Here is a 14,857-nt window from a genome sequence, read left to right as displayed (position 1 = left end):
TGGGTGGCACGGATGTGGAGGTACCAGCCATCCAGCTTGTCCTTGCCGGAGCCGGTGTTGAGGAACGCACGGGCTCGGGGCTCCTCGATGTCGAGGCTGGCGTCGGCCTTGGAGCAGAAGACGTCCTCCTCTGTTTCCAGCTCTAGGAAGCCGTGGGAGGGGAAAAGCACCGCTTCATCATCATCCGCCTCCGCGACGTGCGCTGCGCCGCCACACTCGCATCGAGGCTGAGGGCAGTCCTTTGCCCAGTGGCCGGCACGATGGCAGTTGATGCAGGTGTCGTCGCAGTTCGCCTTGCATTCGCTGCCGGCCACTTCATCCTTCTCTCCTTGCCCGCCGCCGCCACGGTCGCCATAGTCACCCTTTGGCTTCTGCTTCTTGCCGCCGCAGGGACGTCGGCGTCGGCGATGCTCCTTGGACAAACCGGATGAGCCAGAGCCATCTCCACCCTTCTTCTTCTCCTTCTGCCGAGCGAGCCATTGATCCTCAGTGTACATCAGCTTCCCGCCAATGGAGATCGGCTCGGTGGAAGGTTCTTCCTCGAGATCATCCACCGTCTTCAATCTCCCAGTGACCTCCTCGATGGTGAGGTCCTGGACGTTGAGGAGGGTCTCAATCGCGATCCTCAGCTGGGCGTACTTCGGCATGGCTCGTAGCAGCTTCTCCACCGCCCGCTCCTCCTTGAGGTCCGTGTCACCGTGACGAGCCATCTGCTACTTCAAGGCGGAGAGACGAAGAGCAAAATCCTCAATCTGCTCACCAGGGCAGAAGGCGAGGTTCTCCCAATCCTTGCGTAGCCGCTGCAGCGTGACGCGGCGGACGCGGTCGACGCCGATGCGCGCCGTGGCGATGGAGTCCCACGCCTCTGAAAGGATCTAACAATGCCTAGAGGGGGGGTGAATAGGCATATCTAAAAATTTACTGCAAATGCTAAGTTCAAATCTATCAGCCACTGTCGGAAGTCCCGACGTTTGGGTCGGAACTCCCGACGTTGTCAGAAGTTCCGACGCAAACGTCAGCAGTTCCGACGCCTACGTGAACTACAAAAGCAGTGCCAAATTTAACTTTGCGGATAAATAAACTTACAACCTCACTTCCTAGTGGTTTGGTGAAGATGTTGGGTCACTCCCTTGACGCCGTAATGCCTCCAAACCGTAGATCGAGTCCAAACCCTAAAATGGAGATTTTGGAGACAAGAAGACAAACACATACAAGTAATCTCAAGCAATCACAACAACAACAACAACAAGCACGCGGGACACAAGGATTTATCCCGAGGTTCGGCAACCCCACAAAGGAGCTCCTACGTCCTCGTTGTTGAGGTGACCACTAAGGTCGGAGTCTTTTCCACCTCCTTGCCTCTCTCAAAGTGACCACAAAGGTCACTTGAGCTTTCCACTAAGAAATCGAAGGGTGATACAAACTTCCCAAGGCTCTTCCACAAGATGGAAGCTCTAGGGCAACGCCTAGCCGGCTAGGGGCAAAGCCCCAAGAGTAATAGACGCAAAAACAACCGGCTTGACGAAGAAATCAAGTGCTCAAGCTTTCCAAAGTGATGCTCTCACTTAATCCACTCTCCTTTTACTCAAAAACTAAGGGAATCGAAGATTGGAGCAAAGGGGGAATGAGAGGGGTGCTTTGGTTGCTTGGGAGCTGTTCAGCACGAAGTGAGTCAACTGTGAAATGAGTCCGTAACGGTTAGAAGTGAAGAGAGGAGTATTTATACTCCAAGTGAAAATCCAACCGTTCAGATCTACGTCGGGAGTCCCGACGCAGATCCCGGGACTTCCGACGTTAGCATAAAATACTGTTCCCAAAGGGTCAGAAGTCCACGGGTGAAAGTCAGTGTCGGAACTCCCGGCAAACGTCGGGACTTCCGACGGTCGGAACTCCCGACGATCGTCGGGACTTCCGACGTGCACAGTTAATCAAACAGCCAGCACTGCTGAGGCCGGGACTCCCGGCTTGGGTCAGGTCAGTGTCGGAACTCCCGGCGAACGTCGGGACTTCCGACGGTCGGAACTCCCGGCGAACGTCGGGACTTCCGACGTGCACAGACAGCGAGCAGTCAGAAGCACAGGTGCCGGGACCCCTGGCTTAGGTCGGGACTTCCGACTGTCGGGAGTTCCGACTTACGTCGGGACTTCCGACACCGAAAGTCACAGAAAATTATTCTATGTGCTCGTGAAGTGCTAGAGTGACACAATTTTGATTTTATTTAAATGCTTGAGCACTCTATCTTCCTCAGACCAACCAAGCTTGCATCCCTCTTTATAGTGCGGCGGATCCTAAACTCAAAAACAAAATTAAAACCTTTGGAGATCGTTTTGAATTCGTCCGCCTTTACAACTTCAAGAATTGAGGGATACCATTTCATCTTTATCAACTCTTTGAATCTTTCATGGGACTAATAACTGCAACATATCTCATTAAGATGACATTAGTCCCTAATTTGGATGTCATCAATACACCAAAACCCACATAGGGGGCAAATGCACTTTCAATCTCCCCCTTTTTGGTAATTGATGACAACCAACTTAGGCTTTTATAGGAATGAAAGAATTTAAAGCTTTTTGAACCCCAAAATTTATGGAGAGCTCCCCCTTGATGTATGCATGAATTTGAATTTCAATTGGACTCATGTATACATGCTTTGCATGCACCAAGACAAAAGCTCCCCCTAAATTTTGTAATCCGTGGGGTGCAACAAGTGTGTGTGAACAAGTATATAGACGTGAAAAGAGATGCAATATGACATGTTATTTCACACAACAAGTAAATATGATGGCCAAGATTTCAAAGTAGAAACTTGAAGCAATACATGGCCATACAAAAACATTCATCATGACAGGTAGAGATAAGCACAAGCAAATAAGATAGATTAAAACATTACTTATCCTACAATCATCCATCACACACATATAAATAGATAGTTGTCCATCACACGGTTGCCACCACACGACAAAGTTCATACACGCTAAAGGTTTTAAAGTTCCAAAACATAAAGACCAACTAACTTATTACAATAAATCAAAGCCTAACACTCCCCCTTTGTCAACAAGTGCCAAAAGGGGTAGGCCTCATGAGAAACCAACTACTCATCATCGGAGTCATCATCATCGCCTTGGTCACTTTCCTCACCATCGTCGTCTTCTTCATCATCTTCTTCCTCTTGATATTCCTCATCGTCTTCAGTTGCTTTCCCTTTGCCATGTGGGCGAGAAGAAGCATCATCTTCGTACGCCGCACAAGCCTCATCATATAAAGCCAACGGATCACGAGGAGGCACAAATGGCGGCGGAGGGGAAGATACAATGCCTGCTTGCTGTTCCAACCGATATAGCCGCTCTTGCATGTCGTTCTCACGCTGAGCACTAGCACAACACTGTCCAAACATGTAGGTCATGAGAAACTTGAACTTGTTGGGCTTCTTTCCGGAGGAGGACGAAGACAGGGGCTCATCGCTGGATGAGCGAGCAGCAGCAGCAGCAGTAGTGGTGGCAGCACCACGGCGAGAGCGAGAAGCCGATGGACCTTTCCCTTTAGCTTGGGCTGCCCCAGCTTGTTCTTTGAGTTCTCTAGCGGCAACGATAGAGGTCTTGTTGGATATCTTGAGGAGCTTATGCTGAGAGTCATAGGGAAAACGGATGCCGGATACTTGCTCTATGATATGCATGATGTACGGAGCATAGGGAAGATGCTTTACCGGATCCTCAGTAGCATCATGGATCTTGTTCCAAATGTATCGACTGATGGAGAACTTCTCAAACTCATCTCCAAATCTCTGAAGCACCTTCTGGGAATCATCACGAAGGAAGGTGGAGTCACCTACCTTCGGATACAATATCTGTCTCAGGATGTTGTTCAGAACATAATAATATGGCTTCAGAAATGTGGTCTGTCCATCAGCTCTGTGGCCCTCAAGATACATGTGTTGATATTCCTCCAAAGCAAGATCCTCATACTCAGTCAACTCATTGGCACTCCGGTCGCTGTGACCCAAACCTAGAAGGCGAGAGAAATTGACGAAGTCCACCTTATAGTGCTTGCCTTCAGTGGTCCAGTGAATAATGTCCACGGCACCGGTCTGGTCTCTCTCATGATGATAAGAAGCATAAAACTGACAAATCAGCTCGTTGTTCCAATTCTTCCTAAACTGTAGCAGGTAGTACAGCCCCATTGATTTTATATCTCGAACCATCTGCTCCAGCTCGGGTTCCTTGTACTTGCCAAGAGAATATGCATCAATGCACTTCATCTGAAGGACCGGTGGCTCCTTCTTCTTCAAAAACTTCCGATAAAGAATGGAATCATAGAAATCATAATGGAAGGGGTGCCAGAAACGATACTCAAGGCGGAGATCTTTCTCATCCTCTGCATACAGGTTCCTTCCTCTGTTGTACCGGATGTCCCTGACACGGTGCTGATAATCCACTGGAAGGGGAGGAGTCCATCCACCAGCCGGATTCGGAGCCATGGAGGGCTCCCTCATGATCGGCGACACCTCGGTGAAAGGAACGAGCTGACTTGTCCCCGACGGACCACGAGACGGGGTGCGAGGCGGTGGAACAGCAAGGGTGCGTCCGGCACGGTCCAACGCTTCTTCTTCTTCATCAACCATCGGCTCAGCCCCAACAGGAGCAGGAGCAGGAGCAGGAGGAGGGGCAGCAGCAGAAGACCCCTGGTCGCCACGGCCACGGCCACTGGGAACCACCAGCACCACCACGCGAGTAAGACGCCTTGGTGCGGCCAGGCGGCTTGGGAACAGCGGCACGATCTTGAGTCTTCTTGGAACGCTTTTCCCGATGGCGCGAGGGACTACTACCACCTTCCATGACTGCGTAGAACACAAAATGGAACTAAGAAACAAAACAAGGAGAGGTGAACGAACATCGAGAAGTGAAGAAACAGGAATGGAGTGGTCACCATAGGGTCGGTAGTCCCGGCCAAAGTCGGGACTTCCGACAGCCGGGAGTTCCGGCGTACGTCGGGACTTCCGACGGTCGGAACTCCCGACGGTCACCGGGACTTCCGGCGCACACGGTGACCATCCCATTCATGGGGCTTCAAATCATGACACACATCCAAACAAGGGAGATAGAGGAGTAGAGAGGAAGAAAGAATAGAGGCAAAACAAAAGGTACATTGGATTTAGGGTTAGAACACCATGGTAGTACCTTGAAACGAGAACGGAAGAGATGAAGAGAACCAAATCGCAGTCGTCGATGAACAAATCCACGGGCACAATCTCCTCCACCAATGGAATCTCCTCCACACCAACGACAAGAACACCCCAATCCGAAGAAAACGAGGGCACGTGCGGTGGAAGGAGGAAGGGAGGGAGGGAGGGCGGTCGGCACTACCGGCAAAACCTCCGGCGGCGGTGGAAGAAAGAAGGAGGCCGGAGGACGAGGTGGGGCGGCGGTGGGAGGGGAGGGCGCGATGGGGCGCGAGGAGGAGCCAGGGCGGCGTCGGCGTCGGTAGAGGAAAAGAAACCGCAGTAAAAAAAAATGGGGGCCGGTTATAAAGGAGGCGGGTAACGAATCCGGCGCAGTCAGATCTGCGTCGGAACTCCCGGCGCACGCCGGGACTTCCGGCGGTCGGGACTTCCGGCGAGCCGGGACTCCCGGCCGTCGGGACTTCCGACGAAAGTCGGGACTTCCGACGCAGGGAAACAGAAAAACACCTTAACCTGTACTCGCTCTATCATGTGGGGCAAAAATATGATGGACACTAAGATTTTCACAGGTGACTAGATTTCATTCATCCAATACAAAACAATAGTCACTCATGAAAATTACAAAGTAGATTTTGAAAGTGACATACAATGTTTTCACAATTCTTTTCTCTTAACTAGATCAAACAAAATGTGTGTGCAAGGGATCAAGCCACGTTACGAGAATCAATGATATTTAGTTCACTCCTCAAAGCACAAAATCTTGACTCATCTAGGGGCTTTGTGAAGATATCGGCTAATTGTTTTTCGGTGCTCACATGATGAATGGCGATATCTCCTTTGGCTTCGTGGTCTCTCAAAAAATGATGCCGAATGTCTATGTGCTTTGTTCGAGAGTGGTTTACGGGGTTGTTTGCCAACTTAATGGCACTCTCGTTGTCACACAAAAGTGGAATCTTGGTTAACTCACATCCAAAGTCCTTTAGTGTTTGCTTCATCCAAAGTAATTGGGCACAGCAAGCGCCGGCCGCCACATACTCGGCTTCGGCGGTGGACAAAGCAACGGAATTTTGCTTCTTAGAGCTCCAAGACACCAAGGAACGACCAATAAATTGGCAAGTTCCGGTAGTACTCTTTCGGGTTACTTTGCAACCGGCATAATCCGAATCGGAATAGCCAAGTAACTCAAAAGTGGAGCCCTTAGGATACCACAAGCCAAGATTAGGAGTGTGCACTAAATACCGAAAAATTCTCTTAACGGCCATCAAATGACATTCTTTCGGATTAGCTTGAAATCTTGCACACATGCACACGCTAAGCATAATATCGGGCCTAGATGCACAAAGGTAAAGGAGTGATCCAATCATGGAGCGATATACCTTTTGATCGACGTCCTTTCCTCCTTGATCAAGATCAAGATGTCCATTTGTTGGCATGGGTGTCTTGATGGGCTTGGCCTTGTCCAAGTTAAACTTGTTCAACATGTCATTGGTGTACTTGGTTTGACTTATGAACGTGCCATCCTTGAGTTGCTTGATTTGAAATCCAAGAAAGAACTTCAACTCTCCCATCATGGACATCTCGAACCTATTTGTCATAATCCTACTAAATTCCTCACAAAAAGCCACATTAGTACTACCAAATATTATGTCATCGACATATATTTGGCAAACAAAGATATCATTATTGACTTTGCGAGTAAACAAAGTAGCATCGGCCTTTCCTATCTCAAAACCTTGTTTGAGTAGGAAATCCTTTAAACAATCATACCAAGCTCTAGGGGCTTGTTTGAGCCCATAGAGCGCCTTGTCGAGCTTGTAGACGTGGTTTGGATACTTGGGGTCTTCAAAGCCCGGTGGTTGCTCCACATACACCAACTCGGATAGGGGGCCATTGAGAAATGCACTCTTCACGTCCATTTGATATAACTTGAAATCATGATGGGCGGCATAGGCAAGTAGAATACGAATTGATTCTAGCCTAGCCACCGGTGCATAGGTCTCCCCAAAATCCAAGCCTTCAATTTGAGTGAATCCTTGAGCCACCAACCTTGCCTTGTTCCTTGTTACCACGCCATGCTCATCTTGCTTGTTGCGGAAAACCCACTTGGTTCCAATCACATTTTGCTTGGGTCTTTCCACCAAGGACCAGACTTCATTCCGAGTGAAGTTATTTAACTCCTCTTGCATGGCTATCATCCAATCCGGATCATCAAGTGCCTCTTCCACCCTACGAGGTTCCAAAGGAGAAACAAACGAGTAATATTCACAAAAACTTGCTAAACGGGAACGTGTAGTTACCCCTCGTCGAATGCTCCCCAATATGTTATCAACGGGATGATCCCGTTGAATGGATTGATGCACTCTAGGATGTGGCACTTGAGTTGATCTTTGGATAGGGCCATCATCATCATTATCATCACAGTCATGATTGATTGGAAGATCACAATCATGAGCTTGCGGAGGGTTGACTTCACTTCTTTCTTCATTGTTGAGTTGTGGTTGAGCTCGCTCATTGTTGACACCATCTTCATGAGATTGACCTTGTGCTTCATTTGATCTCCCATCTTGATTATTTCTTGTTGCGGAGGCTTCACCATGTTCATTTGATGAAACATGATGAATGGTTGGATCAAGATCATTACGCACAACATGGTCTTCATCTTCGTCTTCAACGGGCTTCACTTCACCAATAGCAAGCTTCTTGATTGCTTCATGTGGGGCTTCCTCATTACCTACATTCTCAACATTGACTTGCTCTTTTTGAGAGCCGTCGGTTTCATCAAAAGTCACGTCTACCGCTATCTCAATCAAACCGGTGGTTTTATTGAAAACACGATATCCATGTTCGTTAGTACCATAACCAAGCATGAAACCTTCATCAACCTTTGGTGCAAACTTAGAACTTTTGGATTTCTTGTTAAGTATGAAACACTTGGATCCAAAAACTCTAAAGTAGTGCACCTTAGGCTTTTTACCGGTTAGAAGTTCGTAGGCGGTCTTCTCTCTTATCTTGTGAAGATATGAGCGGTTGATGGCATGACATGCCGTGTTGACCGCTTCCGCCCAATAATTAGTTGGGGTCTTGTACTCATCCAACATTGCTCTTGCGGCTTCTATGAGCGTTCGGTTTTTCCTCTCCACAACACCATTTTGTTGTGGAGTGTATGGAACCGAAAACTCATGCTTGACTCCTTCTTCATCAAGAAACTCTTCAATGTTGGTGTTCTTGAACTCCGTCCCGTTGTCACTTCTTACTCTTTTGATTTTGACATCAAACTCATTTTGGGCTCTTTTTGCAAACTTCTTGAAAATTCCTTGGACTTCACTCTTTTCACGCAAAAAGAATACCCAAGTGAAACGAGAATAATCATCAACAATTACATAGCCATATTTGTTACCACCAATGCTTATATAAGCGACGGGTCCAAATATGTCCATGTGAAGCAACTCCAATGGCCTTTCGGTTGTCACAACATTCTTGACGGGATGTTTAGCTCCAACTTGTTTTCCCGCTTGGCATGCGCTACAAATCCTATCTTTCTCAAAAGAAACATTTGTTAGTCCAAGGATGTGTTCGCCTTTTTGAAGTTTGGCCAAGTTCCTCATCCCAACATGGGCAAGTCGGCGATGCCATAACCAACCCATGCTAGATTTTGCCATTAAACAAGTCTCGGGATTTACTCTATTTGATGTGAAATCAACTAGATAGAGTTTCCCCTTCAAATGACCCGTAAATGCAATAGAGGAATCCTCCCTTCTATAGACTTCCACACCCTTATCCGTAAAGAGACAATTGTAACCCATCTCACAAAGTTGTGAAACGGACAACAAATTGTATCTTAACGAATTCACAAGTAAGACATTGGAAATGGAATTATCATTTGATATTGCAATTTTACCCAAACCGAGTACTTCACCTTTTCCATTGTCACCAAACACAATATTTCCACTTTGATCATGACTTGGTTGAAATGATGTAAACATGTCCTTCTCTCCGGTCATATGATTGGTGCATCCACTATCCAACACCCAACTTGTTCCACCGGAGGAATATTCCTACAAAAACAAATTATGCTTTTGTTTTAGGTACCCAAAAAGATTTGGGTCCTAAGGGGTTAGTCACATAAAACTTGGGCACCCAAACACTCCTCATAATTTCCTTTCTCTTTTGGGCACCAACATACTTAACCACAATCTTGCCATCCTTGCCCCAACAACACATATAGTCACTAGCATAGCACCGTGGAAGTGGTGCTTGTGGCTTGAGGACATCGGATTGCTTTGTCTTGATTGTCTTGGTATTTGTAGGTTGAATCTTTGGAATGTATACCTTGTTGTTGGCCTTGCATATAAGCTCATCAAGAGCAACTGCCCTTGTTGAACTTCACACAAGGTACACCATTTATTATATTCCTTCCATTTGCCTTTCCATCATACCTATTGTAGCCAATGCCTTCCTTGATCGATGGGTGCCTTGATGACTTGTATATAGTTTTGTTAGATTGCTCTTGACACTTACACCCATTCTTCAATATCATCTCCAACCTATGAATCTCCTTGTTTTTCTTCTCTAACTCAACAAGGTTAGTTGCATATGCATTTACATCAATTTTATAGCATCTTTTACAACCATCACTAGTGGAGACATTAGAGACTTCGGTTGCCTTAGGAGAAGTTGAAGTGCTAGCCCAAAGAGTACTATAGTTTAGCTCAAGATTTTGATATTTTTCTTTCAAGCTTGTGAGGCTTTCTTGAGTTATACTCTTTTCATTCTTAAGGCTAGCTATTTGATCATTAACCGTGGAATGTTCCTTAGTCAATTTCCCAATTGAGTCATTGGCTAAAGACAATTCAACGGTTAACTTCTCAACCTTCATCTTTTCCTCGGCGATAGATGCTTCAAGTGCAAGGTTTTTCTCTCTCTCTTGAGTAATTATATCTCCTTGCAACTCTAAGCATCTATCCCTCTTCTCTAATTTCTTCATTAGCATTTTTATTTTAGTGAATGCCTTTTTACCAAATTTCTTTATCATGGTTACTTCAATTTCTTCTATGTTATCATCACAACTATCATACTCATCACTAGAGGAAACGGGTGTAGTATGTACCTTCTCCCCTTTTGCCATGAGACAAGTTGGAGTGTAGTAGTCGTTGTCGATGAGGTTGGAGAAGAGCCTCGGTGATGAAGATAGGTTGGCGAAGAGCTTTGGTGGTGAAGTTGAGTAGGGGAAGATCATGGTCGGTGAAGAAGAGTGGTGGATGGCGATGTTTGCGGCTCCCTTCTTCTTCTTCTCATCATCACTTGAGTTACTATCACTTGACTCCCATTCTTCCCCAATATGAGCTTCACCTCTCTTCTTGCTTTTGTTCTTCTTATCTTCATCCTTGTCATGCTTGTGCTTCCTTTTCTCATTAGGACAATCGGCTATGAAGTGACCAACTTGACCACATCCATAGCAAAATCTCTTTTTGAACCTTCTCTTACCATCACCATAGGTCTTGCGATTGCTTTTCTTCTTCATAAACTTTCTAAGATTTCTAATCACAAATGCAACCTCCGCATCGGAATCTTCTTCTCCACTTGAGGAATCATCCTTCACTTTCTTCTTCTTTTCTTGACTTGAAACTTGACCTTCATGTTGTTGAGTTGCTTTAAGGGCGACACTCTTGTTGAATCCCATTGCATTAGGATTTTGATTGTGAGCATTGATTGCATCTTCATCTAGACACTCATGATGCTTGAGCTTTGAAAGAACTTCTTGAGGTGTCATCTCATCATAACCGGGCCTTTCCATGATTACGGACGCTAGCATGTTGTTCTTGGCTCTATAGGTTCTCAACATCTTTCTAGCAACTTTGTTGTCATCCCATTCGTTGCTACCAAGAGCTCTTATGCGGTTGACCAATGCCATGAGCCTATCAAACATGGATTGTGTTGTTTCATTTTGCAAGAATACAAATCTTTCCAATTCACCATGAAGTAACTCTATGTTGCCTTTCCTCACACTTATATCTCCTTCAAATGATACTTTCAAAGTATCCCAAATTTGCTTTGCACTTTCCATTCCATTTACTTTTCTAAACTCATCCGGAGCTAAGCTTGACACAAGCAATGCTACGGCTTGTGCATTTTGATGAAGGTTGTGCACTTCTTCAGGAGTTATCTCTCTATCTTCATCGGTAGGAATCATCACACCAACATCCACAACTTCGCAAAGTCTTGCGGCTATTAGATGCATCTTCATCTTGTAAGACCAATCGGTGTATCTTGTTCCATCAAAGTGAGGTGGCTTGCCAATATTAACGGACGGAGTATGGAGTGTTGAACTTTTCATGATTTGTCCATAGTCAAAACTCATGTGTGAATATATTCCTTTTCCATGAGCATGCTCACCGGCTCCAATATCACTAGCGGCATCTTTGTTTGCTTCATTCTTGTCACTAATATCATTCTTGCCACTTATTGCATCATCAACCTTCTTGCTCAATTCTTCCTTCAACTTGCTCATCTCATCTTGCATCTTTTTCATTTCATCTTGAAAGAGCTTGACTTGAGTACTCATCAACTCTTCAGCTATTTTCTTGGCCATTTCGACGGCAACGGCTTGCATCTTGTCGGTCTCCGACATTGTTTCTTCTCACGTGGTGAAACGCAAAGAGAAGACCTTGCTCTGATACCAATTGAAAGGATCTAACAATGCCTAGAGGGGGGGTGAATAGGCGTATCTAAAAATTTACTGCAAATGCTAAGTTCAAATCTGTCAGCCACTGTCGGAAGTCCCGACGTTTGGGTCGGAACTCCCGACGTTGTCAGAAGTTCCGACGCAAACGTCAGCAGTTCCGACGCCTACGTGAACTACAAAAGCAGTGCCAAATTTAACTTTGCGGATAAATAAACTTACAACCTCACTTCCTAGTGGTTTGGTGAAGATGTTGGGTCACTCCCTTGACGTCGTAATGCCTCCAAACCGTAGATCGAGTCCAAACCCTAAAATGGAGATTTTGGAGACAAGAAGACAAACACATACAAGTAATCTCAAGCAATCACAACAACAACAATAAGCACGCGGGACACAAGGATTTATCCCGAGGTTCGGCAACCCCACAAAGGAGCTCCTACGTCCTCGTTGTTGAGGTGACCACTAAGGTCGGAGTCTTTTCCACCTCCTTGCCTCTCTCAAAGTGACCACAAAGGTCACTTGAGCTTTCCACTAAGAAATCGAAGGGTGATACAAACTTCCCAAGGCTCTTCCACAAGATGGAAGCTCTAGGGCAACGCCTAGCCGGCTAGGGGCAAAGCCCCAAGAGTAATAGACGCAAAAACAACCGACTTGACGAAGAAATCAAGTGCTCAAGCTTTCCAAAGTGATGCTCTCACTTAATCCACTCTCCTTTTACTCAAAAACTAAGGGAATCGAAGATTGGAGCAAAGGGGGAATGAGAGGGGTGCTTTGGTTGCTTGGGAGCTGTTCAGCACGAAGTGAGTCAACTGTGAAATGAGTCCGTAACGGTTAGAAGTGAAGAGAGGAGTATTTATACTCCAAGTGAAAATCCAACCGTTCAGATCTACGTCGGGAGTCCCGACGCAGATCCCGGGACTTCCGACGTTAGCATAAAATACTGTTCCCAAAGGGTCAGAAGTCCACGGGTGAAAGTCAGTGTCGGAACTCCCGGCACACGTCGGGACTTCCGACGGTCGGAACTCCCGACGATCGTCGGGACTTCCGACGTGCACAGTTAATCAAACAGCCAGCACTGCTGAGGCCGGGACTCCCGGCTTGGGTCAGGTCAGTGTCGGAACTCCCGGCGAACGTCGGGACTTCCGACGGTCGGAACTCCCGGCGAACGTCGGGACTTCCGACGTGCACAGACAGCGAGCAGTCAGAAACACAGGTGCCGGGACCCCTGGCTTAGGTCGGGACTTCCGACTGTCGGGAGTTCCGACTTACGTCGGGACTTCCGACACCGAAAGTCACAGAAAATTATTCTATGTGCTCGTGAAGTGCTAGAGTGACACAATTTTGATTTTATTTAAATGCTTGAGCACTCTATCTTCCTCAGACCAACCAAGCTTGCATCCCTCTTTATAGTGCGGCGGATCCTAAACTCAAAAACAAAATTAAAACCTTTGGAGATTGTTTTGAATTCGTCCGCCTTTACAACTTCAAGAATTGAGGGATACCATTTCATCTTTATCAACTCTTTGAATCTTTCATGGGACTAATAACTGCAACATATCTCATTAAGATGACATTAGTTCCTAATTTGGATGTCATCAATACACCAAAACCCACATAGGGGGCAAATGCACTTTCAGCCTCCTTGGTAGAGGCCTTGTCCGCGAGCGGCGCACCCATCTCCGGCGGCACTCCAGCGATGATGGCCTCGAGCGTGCGCCGGCCGTCGTGGTATGGGAGGTCACCGTACTCGATGGCGTCCCAAAACTGGCGCGCCTGCATCTGGACCTTCATGAGCAGACTCCACTCGTGGTAGTTGGTCTTGGTTAGCATCGGCAACGGCGTGCCCACGCCGGAGTCCTTGTACATTGTCTGGACGGCCGCAGGCGACCCGCGACGGCGCTCCTACGACGGTGAAGGTATGTGGCGCCGCACCGGGTTCCGCGATCCTTTGGGCTGCCGCTCCATCTCTGCGCGCAGTGCGGCGGCTGTGTTTGTCGCTGCCTGCCTGGCCGCCTCGATCGCCTGCGTGGCTGCGGCCTCTGCCACGGCCAGGCACTGAGCACGTTCGGCGTCCTGGTCAGGGTTGATCACCGCCCCTCTGCCTCCGTTGGCGTTGGCGGCGGCGGTGGTTGCACGCAGAGCGCGCTCGCTTGAGGTGGACATGGCCTAGCTTTCACCTAACCTTGGCTCTAGATACCAATTGTTGCACAGGTAACACACTAGACAAGTGGAATTTGATCTGCCAGAGGGCAGCTTGGCCACAGGCCGCTTGATTGCATTATATAGAGATAGCAAACTTGGGATACAAGAAGGTCTCAACCACTACAGCATATTCTAACTGCATAAAGCAGATGCTATGATTCTAACTTTGATGCTAAGGCATCTGAAAACTACTAGACAATGAATAGTAAAGGTCTAGGCAGGAATAGTAAATAGCTTAAGTAACTAGATACATTGAGGATCAGCACTAGGCTAAACCCTCATTATGTGCATCACTTTTTCCCCTTTCAGTGGTATTATGCACGTCACTTTTCAATGTGGGCTGTAAAGTGTCATCTTGGTGATTAAAAAAAAAAGTCGACCCGCGGGAGGTAAGACAGCCCCCGGGCATCGCAATCGTCTTGGTCATTTATCAAGTTGATTAATAACTTCCACAAACTAACTAGCAGTAACTCCACTATACCGTCCACATATGTTATAGTTTGCATAACGAAAAAAGGCTTGACAGCAACAGATCACATAATTAGTTCATCTAAGGTATAAATAATGTTTGTTTCTACTATGACTCTATTCTCCATAGGTTCCTTGATACAGAGTTTGACACTGCTCCCCATATTCTCACCTTCTACAATCATAATTGTGGTAGAAAACATAAAACGATTTGTTTCAATAATCTAAATTTGTGTTAGAAAGCAACTGCTAGAGGTCTTTTGCATGGTTGAAGATGTGAATATTTTTTTAAGCATTAAAAGGAAAGTGTGTTTCGTGAAAGAAAACGC

General features: G+C 46.7%; 1 pseudogene; it reads right to left on the bottom strand.

Moving 5' to 3' along the window:
* Nucleotides 1-14,857, bottom strand: part of LOC136466526 (lon protease homolog, mitochondrial-like) — a 34,413-nt pseudogene that overhangs the window by 7,805 nt on the left and 11,751 nt on the right.

The sequence above is a fragment of the Miscanthus floridulus genome, chromosome 1 (genome assembly GCF_019320115.1).
Source record: "Miscanthus floridulus cultivar M001 chromosome 1, ASM1932011v1, whole genome shotgun sequence".
In the NCBI taxonomy this organism is placed as follows: Eukaryota; Viridiplantae; Streptophyta; class Magnoliopsida; order Poales; family Poaceae; genus Miscanthus; species Miscanthus floridulus.
The sequence above is the reverse complement of the archived record's forward strand: the minus strand, read 5'-3'. Positions and strand labels throughout refer to the sequence as shown.